Here is an 11,275-nt window from a genome sequence, read left to right as displayed (position 1 = left end):
CTTCAGTTCATGTCCTTCTTGCTGTCCCCATTTATTTCTTTCAGTTTCAGCTGATTCTTATCCTGATCTTGGACCATCTTGTTCACCAGACCTTTATAGCCTTTCTGCACTTTCCTGCTCTTGGCTAAGGACTCCATACTTCCATCTAAGCTTCCTTCACATCTGTCCTTCACATCTATTAGTCCCCTTTTTGGACAACTCCACACCTTTTCCTCTTCCAAGATTTTGTTCCTCTCTTTTTTGTGGATCAGGAATAACCCTGTGGAAGGAACACATTACGTTACAAGGGGAAATGTCTCTGAATTCGACAGCAGGATTTGCATGTCAGATCTCTTTACTGCACTATCATAAGTTAACTGCTACTGTGTTTCTATCTGCTTAAGACTGTTCTTGTCTGAAAAGCTATTTTCTCCCTCTCTGCCACTCCATATTCTGGTTGGGAGAAGGAGGAGGAGGAAGAAGAAGAAGAAGAAGAAGAAGAAGAAGAAGAAGAAGAAGAAGAAGAAGCTCAGTGATAGAAGAAGAAGAGGAGGAGGAGGAGGAGGAGGAGATTCACTTAGAGTCTCAGCGTGGCATACAATCTCCAGAAGCCCTCCCACTTTTGCCCCCCAAGCACAAAGAATACAGAGCATCACCACCCCAGACATAGCATTCCATATATAGTAAAGGTAAAGGTTTGCCTTGCTCGAAAGCCAGTCGAATCTGACTCTAGGGGTTGGTGCTCATTTCCGTTTCCAAGCCAAAGAGCCAGCGCTGTCCGAAGATGTTTCCATTGTCATTTGGCCAGCATGACTAAATGCCAAGGCGCATGGAACACTGTTACCTTCCCACCAAAGTGGTACCTATTTATCTACTTGCAATTTCTTGCTTTTGAACTGCTAGGCTGGCAGGAGCTGGGGCCAGAGACAGGAGTGCACTCCGTCATGCGGCACTCGGGTCTCGAACTGCAGAGCTACAGACCTCCCAGTCTGCAGCTCAGCGTCTTAACCTCTAAGCCACCATGGACACATTCTGTCTATACCTTTGGGCTAATAGCCACTCATAGACCTCAGCTCCATATGTTTATCCAATCCCCTCTTGAAGCTGTCTATGCTTGTGGCCGCCACCATTTCTGCTGCAGTGAATTCCACTTGTTAGTTACTCTTCTGGTGAAGAAGTACTTCCTTTGATCTGTTCTAAGCTTATTGTTCATTAATTTCATTCAGTGCCCATAATTTCTTATATTGTGAGAAAGGGAGAAAAATACTTCTTTCCCAGTCTGGTGTAGTGGTTAAGTGTGCGGACTCTAATCTGGGAGAACCGGGTTTGATTCCCCTCTCCTACACTTGCACCTGCTGGATGACCTTGGGCAAGCCATAGTTCTGTCAGAGCTGTCCTTGAAAAAGAGCAGTTTCTGTCAGAGCTCTCTCAGCCTCACCTACCTCACAGGGTGTCTGTTGTGGGGAGGGGAAGGGAAAGGAAAAGAGTTTGTAAGCCGTTCTGAGAATCCAATCTCCTCCTCTTCCTCCACCTTCTCTATAACTTGCATAATTGTGTAAGCCTCTATCATGTCACCCCTCAGTAGTTGTTTCTCCAAGCTAAAGAGCCCTAAGATCTTTAACCTTTCTTCATAGGGAAAGGGTTCCATCCCCTTAATAATTCTAGTTGTCCTTTTTTGCACCTTTCCCAATGCCATAATATCTTTTTTGAGGTGTGGTGACCAGGACTGTATTCCAAATGAGGCCACACCATTGATTTATACAGGGGCATGATGAGACTGACTGATTTGATTTCAAATTTGTTTTCAATCCCCTTCCTAATAATCCCCAGCATAGCATTTCCCCTTTTGTTTTTATTGTGGTTGCACACAAAGTTGACATTTTCAAGGAGTTATCTGCCACAACTCCCAAATGACGGGCCAGATGGACCACTGGTCTGAGCCATGAGTGCTGTTCTTACATGCTTGATCACAGAACTTCATAACTGGGTGGGGATTGAAATCCAGACCTCCTCAGTTGAAACCAAATGATGGTATGCATGACACGACAATAGCTGTTGCTTCAGCGAGAATGTGTTGGTAGCTAAGGAGTGCTCAGTGTCATCAGCATTTCACAAATCCTCCTTCAGCCTTTCCACATAAGCATCACTTAAGCGTGATCATTCAAAATTAGATTTAACTTCAGCAACATTTGGTGTCAGATTCATGCGCACCCCATTGCCCAGAAACTCATAGAGTTCCCCCTACTCTGCAAACATTTATTTTAAGCATTTCATAGCAATGTGCGAACATTCCTGAGGAATTGTTCAAGTCTTAGGGTTAAACTACATGAAACGTTTGCTTGCTGTCTCTGTGATGTTTCCCACAGTGTCCAGTTTCCTCTGCCTGATAGAGGTTTACAAGGTTATGCATGGGATAGAGCAGGTCGAGAAAGAAGTACTTTTCTCCCTTTCTCACAGTACAAGAACTCGTGGGCACTCCATGAAAGTGCTGAGTGGTCGGGTTAGAACAGATAAACAGAAGTCCTTCTTCACCCAAAAAGTGATTAGCACATGGAATTCACTGCCACAGGAGGTGGTGGCGGCTACAAGCATGGACGGCTTCAAGAGGGAATTGGATACACATATGGAGCAAGTGGCTGTTAGCCACAAGGTATAGATAGGAATTCTTCGTCTGGGGCAAGTGATTCTCTGTATTCTTGGTGCTTGGAGGGGGGGGCAAGAATGGGAGGACTTCGAGTCTCCTGGCCCCACTGGTGAACCTCCTGATGGCTCCTGGTATTTTTGGCCACTGTGTGACAGAGTTTTGGACTGGATGGACCAATGGCCTGATCCAGCATTGGCTCCTGTTCAATGTTCCCTCTAAGCTGTGGAGTCTTGTGAGCAAAAATTCTACTTTGTGAGCTACTGGCATTAAAGTTGTGAGCAAGCGATTTGGCTACTGCATAAATCACTTTGCTCTGGAGCCATCCCTTCCTGAGCTAAGACAAAAAATGTGTGAGCCGGAGGCTAAAAAACTGTGAGCTAGCTCACACAAACTCATCTTGGAGGGAACACTGCTCTAGTTATGTTCTGACATTATTCATCTGCAACTTTCTCTGGTTCCCACAGATGATTTCTCCTTCCCAGGAGCAAAACCCCAATTTGCCCCCTCTTTCCCAGGAAAAGGGAAGGCTGATGTTATGGAGCAACAGAGGACAAACTGTGTTTTTTTGTGCCTGAGCCTGCAAAAGCATCTGCAGAAACAAGGGAAAGCAGCGGAGGAATACAAGTGCAGGCACGGGGAGAACCGTCCCTGCGGAAAGCGTCTGTGTTCACTACTTTGACCGGAGTCACAAGGCAGCTTCAAGAGGAACTTCTTCAGTCTCAGGAAAAAGGATGGAGGAAAGCAGGACTTTCCTCCATCCATCCATCCATCCTGTCTGTTATCACCATATATGAATGTCAGGATCCACAGCAAAACAACGAAGTACACGCTTCCAGGAAGGTTTTACTTTTATTGAAAAGCCATAGATGCAGTAACATGAACACTGTTAGGAATGGCTGGTTACCTATCCTCATAATAGGATATAGGGCATTTGTATACAACCCCCCCACACACACGTAGTACCCAATTAGACGGGTTCCCGCACGCGGGTATTTGGCTGAGAACTAACGGCTGCAGAAGGAGGGTAGGTGAGAAGCTTCCCACAAGTACTAGACACATCAACTCCTCCAGTGGCCTTGAGAGATATGCATTGCGGCGAAGAGGCAATTAAGCACAAGGGAAGGAATGCCCAGTCAAGAGAAACAGACATCATACTTTTGGCAGCTTAGCTGACAGTGAATAACTTCCCACTGGAGGTTCTTTAGGCTCAGGAGGAGGAGGAGGAGGAGGAAAAGGAGAAGGAGAAGAAGGAGGAGGAGAAGAAGGAGGAGAAGAGGAGGAGAAGGAGATTGGATTTATATCCGGCCCTTCACTCGGAGTCTCAGAGCAGCTTACAAACTCCTTTCCCTTCCCCTCCCCGCAACAGGCACCCTGTGAGGTAGGTGGGGCTGAGAGAGCTCTGACACAACTGTCCTTAAGAGAACAGCTCTGACAGAACTATGGCTTGCCCAAGGTCATCCAGCAGCTGCAAGTGGAGGAGTGGGGAATCAAAGCCGGTTCTCCCAGATTAGGGAGGGGGAGCAGAAGATTCAGCTCACCTGCACCCAGAAAAAAAATAAATCAGCTTCTCAGGCATATAAAGTGACATTCTTGGAGCCACGGTGTGGCTTTGATCAATGAGCTGAGCCCAGAGACAACTCATGTATTTTGTAGTTCAGCTCTTAGAGAAACACTCTTCCAGTCCCATAGACTATGAGGCTGACTCAGAGCTTCCTGCTTCCTTCTGAGCTGGCTGAAATTACAGCAGGCACTCATTTTAAGAAGGATAGATTCAGACCCTTGCTCATCTTCTAACATTGTATATGCCATTAACTGCCAACAATGCCCTTCAGTTCTCCACATAGGGCAAACCGGTCAAACCCTACGCCAAAGGATAAATGGACACAAATCTGACACCAAGAGTCACAAAACTGAGAAACCAGCAGGAAAACACTTCAGCCTTCCAGAACATTAACTGGGGGGCCGCAAAGCAGCTGTTTTATTGCAAAGGGATTTCAGAAATTGATTAGAATGGAAGATTGCTGAGTTGGAAACCCCTGGGCTTAACAGAGAGATTGGTTTCTTCTCTCACTACACATGCTAATATCATTCAGTTCTCGCATCTGTTGTTTTTTTATTATGTTGCATGCTAATTTGCTACTATTCACAGGTCTTATCAATTACCTTCATCCAGTCTTAGCTATATCTATTGGTCAATTACTTATGAATCTTGACTCTAATTAGACCTTCCGGGCAACACCTTCCCCACCCTCTACCAATATGTAATGACTGTTGACTTCTGTTTCCGTGTATCGGAAGAAGAGTGAATGCACATAAAAGCTTATGCCCAGAAGAAAACTTTGTTGATCTTAAAGGTACCACTGGACAAACTTTGTGGCATAGGGTTTTTTCCTGCTGTTGTGTCATTTTCAAATGACAGCTACAGTGTGAAGATGGGGAGTAGCTTCAAAGGCCTTTTTCAAGGTAGCATTCCTATTGCAGCAGGTACACCAGGCTTAGGAAACCCAGGAGTGATGCAAGGCCAATATAATTTACCACCACAAGTCATTAGTCTTCGTTTGCATTGTCCTCTGAAACAACTTTATCGATGGACTCATGCAAACCTCTCCTGGTTAATTACCACATTTCTCCCCACTGTAATATGTTCTGATAGGCAGCACAGCTTTAATGTCTGCTCTGTCTATAGTGATCTCCCAGGTGTCAGGATCCACAGCAAGACAATGAAGTACACGCTTCCAAGAAGGTTTTACTTTTATTGAAAATCCATAGATGCAGTAACATGAACACTGTTAGGAATGGCGGGTTACCTATGCGCATAATAGGATATAGGGCTTTCGTATGCCCCCCCCCCCCCACGTAGTACCCAGTTAGATGGACTCCCGCACGCGGGCATTTGGCAGAGTTCTAACAGCTGCAGAAGCTGGGAACGTAAGAAGCTTCCCACGAAACCTAGACACACCAACTCCTCCAGTGGCCTTGAGAGATATGCATTACAGCTAAGATGCAATTAAGCGCATGGGAAGGAATGCACAGCAATTCGAAACATACACTACACTCATGGCAGCATAGCTTATACCAGGTAGCAATGTAGCAAAAGGCATTTTCAGTTTCCTTTCATTTGCATGAAGATCCATTCAGGGAGGGGCGGAGTATCAGCGGAAGAGCCTCTTCTTTGCATGCAGGAGGTCCCCAGCAACTCCAGCTTAAAAAAAAAAAAGAGTCAGGTAGGATGTGATGTGAAAGTCCTCTGCCTGAGACTGGTGTTTCCTCTAAGCTGAGTTAGTGTGAGCTAGCTCACCGTTTTTTTAGCTCCGGCTCACACATTTTTGTCTTAGCTCGGGAAGGAGGGCTCCAGAACAAACTGATTTATGCAATAGCCAAATCACTCGCTCACAACTTTAAATGCCGGTAGCTCACAAAGTAGAATTTTTACTCACATGACTCCACAGCTTAGAGGGAGCGTTGCCTGAGACCCTGGAGAGCTGCTGCCAGTCAGAGTAGACCAGACTGCCTCTGGTTGTGAGTGTTCTCTTTGGGGAGGGGCTATGGCTCAGTGGAAGAGCCTTTGCTTTGCATGTAGGAGGTCTCAGGTTCAATCCCTGCCATCTCCAGTTAAGAAGAAGAGGTTGGATTCATACCCCACCCTTCACTAGGGGTGCGTTCAGATGGGCAGCTAATCCCATCATTACAAATCCTCCAAACTGGACATTTCTTTGTTCCTGTTGTTACCCGAACCGGTCCAATTTGGTTCTGGGAGCCCAGGTCAACTCTGCTTATAGAGGATGAGCGGTGCGTGAGTCCTAACCCGTGTATCCAGAGGTCGGATTGGCCAATGAAACGCTCGCTATTTCCCAAGGAAGCCAGACAACACACTGGTTTTATGAATAAATGTTGTCTTTTACTAAAGCAGTTTCTTCAGACATACAAAAACAGATACATACGAGATTCACACAGCTCCTTAGTTACAGTAGTATATAGAAACAATTAAAGCATGGAAAATAACAAAGCATCCAATAAGGGGGATAACTTCACAAATAGGCGGCTATACTTATCTGAGGTCCGCTGAGAAGAAATCTCCTCCTAGGAAAGGGGGTGGCAACTAACGTATCAACTGGTGAACTCTGAACACACAGAGGCTGGTCCTGCCACGTCGCGACTCCGGGGAACTTAGAGAGTCACCTGAAGCACCCTAGTGCTCTAAGGGGGAGAAGCAGAAGCTGGAGAGAAGAGAGAGAGAGAGCGAAACAAAGCCGCGTTTCCCTTTTTACCAGCTCTGTTCTGGGCATGGCTTTACCTGTCATAAATCTTAATATCCGTCCTCTATTCTAAAGCTATAGGTCCGCTAAGAGGTGACGTCCTAAAGGGGGCAATGGGCAATATGAGAATATTCTGTCCCTACATCAAAGCGGGGCCATGTGGTGATGTGTGAAACCTCCGTTTCCTTGGCGACCTTTGGAGTAGAGATGAGCCTGGTCCTCAGGACCATAAAACAGTATTGTCTTTCGATGCCCAAACCAGATAGCAGGAAGGGAGTTGGTGCTTTCCCATGATCCATCAAGGGTGGTCACGCCTGGTGCATCTCCAAATGTCTCCTGGTGCATACCGGTGGTGACCTCTTTGGGCCAGGGGCACAGCGGAAAATTCCAGTGAAAGCATGTGCGCTGTAGCTGGCATCTCAGCCGTGCCATCAGGGACAGGGTGAGGTGTAAGGCCAGCTATTCAAGCGCATGGCAGCAAACACACACAACAAAAGGGCTCTGAGTCCCAAAAGCACAGATACATAGACATTTGAGCAATACTTCATAAGCGCAACATAGATAAAATGCAAATACAAGCCCACATGGTAACACTGTACATCTTGAAGTTATTCACAAAGTGCTCCTTTTCATAAAAATGGGCTGATCAAGGTGTACAGGAACAAAGAAATATCCAGTTTGGAGGATTTGCAACCGTGAGGATACTCGACTGAGTCGTTTATGTGTGAAAAAGACGCCCGAAACGAATGTTAACTCCGGGGGAGTTCATCCACCTGCTCATCTGTGAGACGTCTTCATCATTCTTGAGACATTCTTATCTTCTGTGAAAACACTGTATTGTTATTATTGATGTTATAAATACAAATTGGAGTATGTGCATTTTGCACATTTTGCAGTAGTTCTGTCGTGTTGGTTTCTATCATACTGCAACCCCCTTTATTGTTAGTACAGCAGTGGGGTCTGTCAGCAGGTGACCCTTGCCCTCACCAAGGGATCTGGGAACCCTGACTAGATAGCCTGTGAATTTATAGCCTTACAAGGTAGGCCAGAAATAATATCCCTCCATTAAAATAAAGACGTGGGGCGAAACCGTGGAAAGCTTCCCAGCATCTTCATGAATGGAGCACAACCTTCGAGCTAGCTTAACAACCCAAATAACCTATGAGGTTCAGCTAAGGTGGAACCTCCAGATTCACTTGAAGTCCTACTCTTGAGTTAGGATTCTGTAGTGGAAAGCTTCCTGGCATTTTCATGAATGGAGCACAACCTTCGAGCTAGCTTAACAACCCAAAGAACCTATGAGGTTCAGCTAAGGTGGAACCTTCAGATTCACTTGAAGTCCTACTCTTGAGTTAAATTCAGTGGCATTCTAGGATTCTGTAGAACTCCTGGCCCCTTGGCAAGTCCTACTAGACTAAAGAAAGGTTTCTGGCTTCTGTTTCAGCAACCTAAGTAAGGGTGATTCTGCATTGGCTTTTCTCTCCATTGTTTTACCAAACCCACCTTGGAACAGAAATCCCCCTCTGCATTGCATGCCGCTTTCACTTCCTTTGATCTTCAGAGTTTATGGTACCCTTTGCACTGCATGCCACTTTCACTTTCTTTGATCATCAGGTTTTATGGTACCTTCTGCATAGGTTTACGGCCATTCAGGGGTGACTTTGCAGTCACTACGACATTGCCCTGGGGTATTTGAATGTGGTTTTGAGTGGCACCTTTTCCTCAGTGTTGAGAAAATGTGGAGTGAATGCCAGATGCAGAATTGCCCAAAGCAGAGTGAATCCATCATTATCATATACATTTCCTGTGCAGATACTCCTCAGCTTTCTGGATTCAATTGTATCTGATCAATTGTGATATATTATAGACTTTTCACTGCAACCGTTCCTGTTCGGCACTGTCTTATCAAGCATCTAGCTCCTTAGACCTCATAACTCTGTTCTCTTCAGCCCAACCAGCAAATTCCCTGTTTATCCCCAACTGTCAATCTTTATCTGTCATTCCTGAACTGCTAACTTCAACTTCCCTCCCCAAGTTTTTGAAAAGGTGAAAAGTACTGAGACTGATGCAGTGATTTCAGCTCATACTTTTATTCTAAGTGAAGAACAAGACAAACTCTACCGGCTCACCATGTTAGCCGAATTGCTCTTTAGGAGAGACGATTGGAACAGTTTATTATGATTGGGGTTCAGGTCAATTGTATACAGAGGATGGGCTGCACCAATACGTTCCCAATGAAGAGACAGAGACAGAAATAAAATTCTCTTTAGTTTACTAAGAATCACTCAAGGCACATATACAAGAACTAAGAAAAAACAGAGTGATTTGGGATAGGACATTCACATTAGCAGGACATTCACATTAGCAGGGTGGAAATATTTACCTCAGGCGATGCACAGCTCCTAAATCTTCCAGCGGGAGGTATTAGGGTAGGGAGGAAAATATAAATGGGGAAAGTGCGTGTAATCAGACCGGCTGAAAACAGTGTAGCACTCTAGCTGTAGACTAGAGTGTAAAGCGAGGCAAGGGTTTGGGTACAGAAAGCTGAGCGTAAGGGAAAAAGCAGACAGGCAGAGGGCGTAGGCGAAGGGGTCTCTAGGTCGCCCTGTGCTCTAAGTTTTAAAGCTGCTGCCAAAAGCAAGAGGGAGGGCTCAGGCGGCTTACACCTGGTGGCCCTTCCCTGCGGTCTGGGATTGGCTAGCAGGGGCCAATTTCGATTCTTCTGGCTACCTTGACCATTGGTACCTGGGAGGGGGAAGAGGTGAGTCCAGAGACAATGGGGCTGACTCATCGGCGACCGGCCAAATTCTCCATGTGGAATAGAAAGTCTTTGCCGTCTGGCGGAGGGGTGAATTCTGGATAAGCCTCTCATATGGAGACCGGGAGTCTGGGCTACTTAATGAGTTTTCCTATGTTTGCTGTAAAACCTGTGTTTGTGCACACATGATAAGCTAGTAGACACGGGAGCACCTCTGGAGTGTAATCAGGTCAGCAGATCAACATCTTCAGCTGGCATTGTTTCCTCACTGGGCGCCCTCAACGTGAACTCTTATTACACAGTCTCTTTATTAGCCCTCTTCATCAAGTTGTATTAATATAGCACAGTCCAGAAATAGCCCAATATAAAACGGCTGGGCTAACAGCAGGCCATCTTATATTCCCAGTAAACCCACACCCAAAACACACCCCACACCAGTGATAGGTTATTACTTAGGTCAGGCATTCCATAGGTCCTTGTTAGGATCCCAGCCCTCCGATAGGTGTGGCTAGGATCCGCTCGGGCCATTGTTCTCTGGTGTGAAGCTTGGTGGCTTCGTATGATCGCGTGGAGGCCCGGCCTCATATGTGGTCGAATCTCAATACATAACAAAGGGTCTTCATAATTGGTTTCAGGGAGACTTAGTTGACCAGTCCTCAACCATTTCTTTCCTAACCAAATAGACTCCCCTATTCCCATTTCATTAACATAGTTTAGTATTCACACACACAGGCTGAGTTCAGACTGGCAGGGAGGGAGTAATGGCAAAAAAGACCCGGAACAAAGTGTTCCGGGTTTTCCTGGTCACACTGCACCGACTGATGTGGGAGCATACCGGGAGGAGGCGCGAGGGAGCATTCACACTGTTGGCCCGGGGGCGTGGCTGTAAGTGGCCTTTTCTGGTAATCCAGCTATGTGCGCTTATGCGCTCATGCGAATAAGTGCATCCCTACCGGATCACAGCTTTTTGCATTCACACTTCCGTGAAGTGGGATCAAAGTGGGATAATCGTGTCGTGCTTTCCAGGGTTTGATACCACTTTCACCTGGTATCTTTTAAACTCGGGAGGAAAGTGTTACAAGCAGGGCTATTTTTGGTCAGGAACACACAGGAACGGAGTTCTGGCTGGCTCCCGAGCTGGCCACGCCCAGCAGGAACTCATTAGCATAACAGGCCACACCCAACAGCAGGAACTCATTCGGATTGGCTACATTAGAGGTGTGTGGCCTAACATGCAAAGGAGTTCCTGCTTCAAAAAAGGCCCTGGGTTTTGCCTACAAACAAGGTAAACAGAATAAGAAGCAAAAGGTGGGTGTGGCCTAATATGCTAATGAATTGTGCTGTCCAGGGTGTGGCCTAATATGCTAATGAGTTTCTGCTCCTGGGTTTGGCCTATTATGCTAATGAGTTCCTGCTGAGCTTTTTCTACCAAAAAAGCCCTGGTTACAAGACGGGTTGAGTACCGCTGGGGAATGCCTGACATATGTCCCTGTGTGAATGGCCCCTTTAATCCATTTGTGAAACGTTTCTGGCTCGTGCCTATATTGGGGCAAACTGTCAGTCTGAACTCAGCCATAGTATCTTTTTTTTAAGCTGGAACACTTTCAGCTTAAAAAAAAGATACTATGGCTGTGTTCA

The sequence above is a fragment of the Gekko japonicus genome, unplaced genomic scaffold, assembly GCF_001447785.1.
Source record: "Gekko japonicus isolate JY-2015 unplaced genomic scaffold, Gekko_japonicus_V1.1 scaffold1203, whole genome shotgun sequence".
Lineage (NCBI taxonomy): Eukaryota > Metazoa > Chordata > Lepidosauria > Squamata > Gekkonidae > Gekko > Gekko japonicus.
This window is presented reverse-complemented; position numbering follows the sequence as displayed.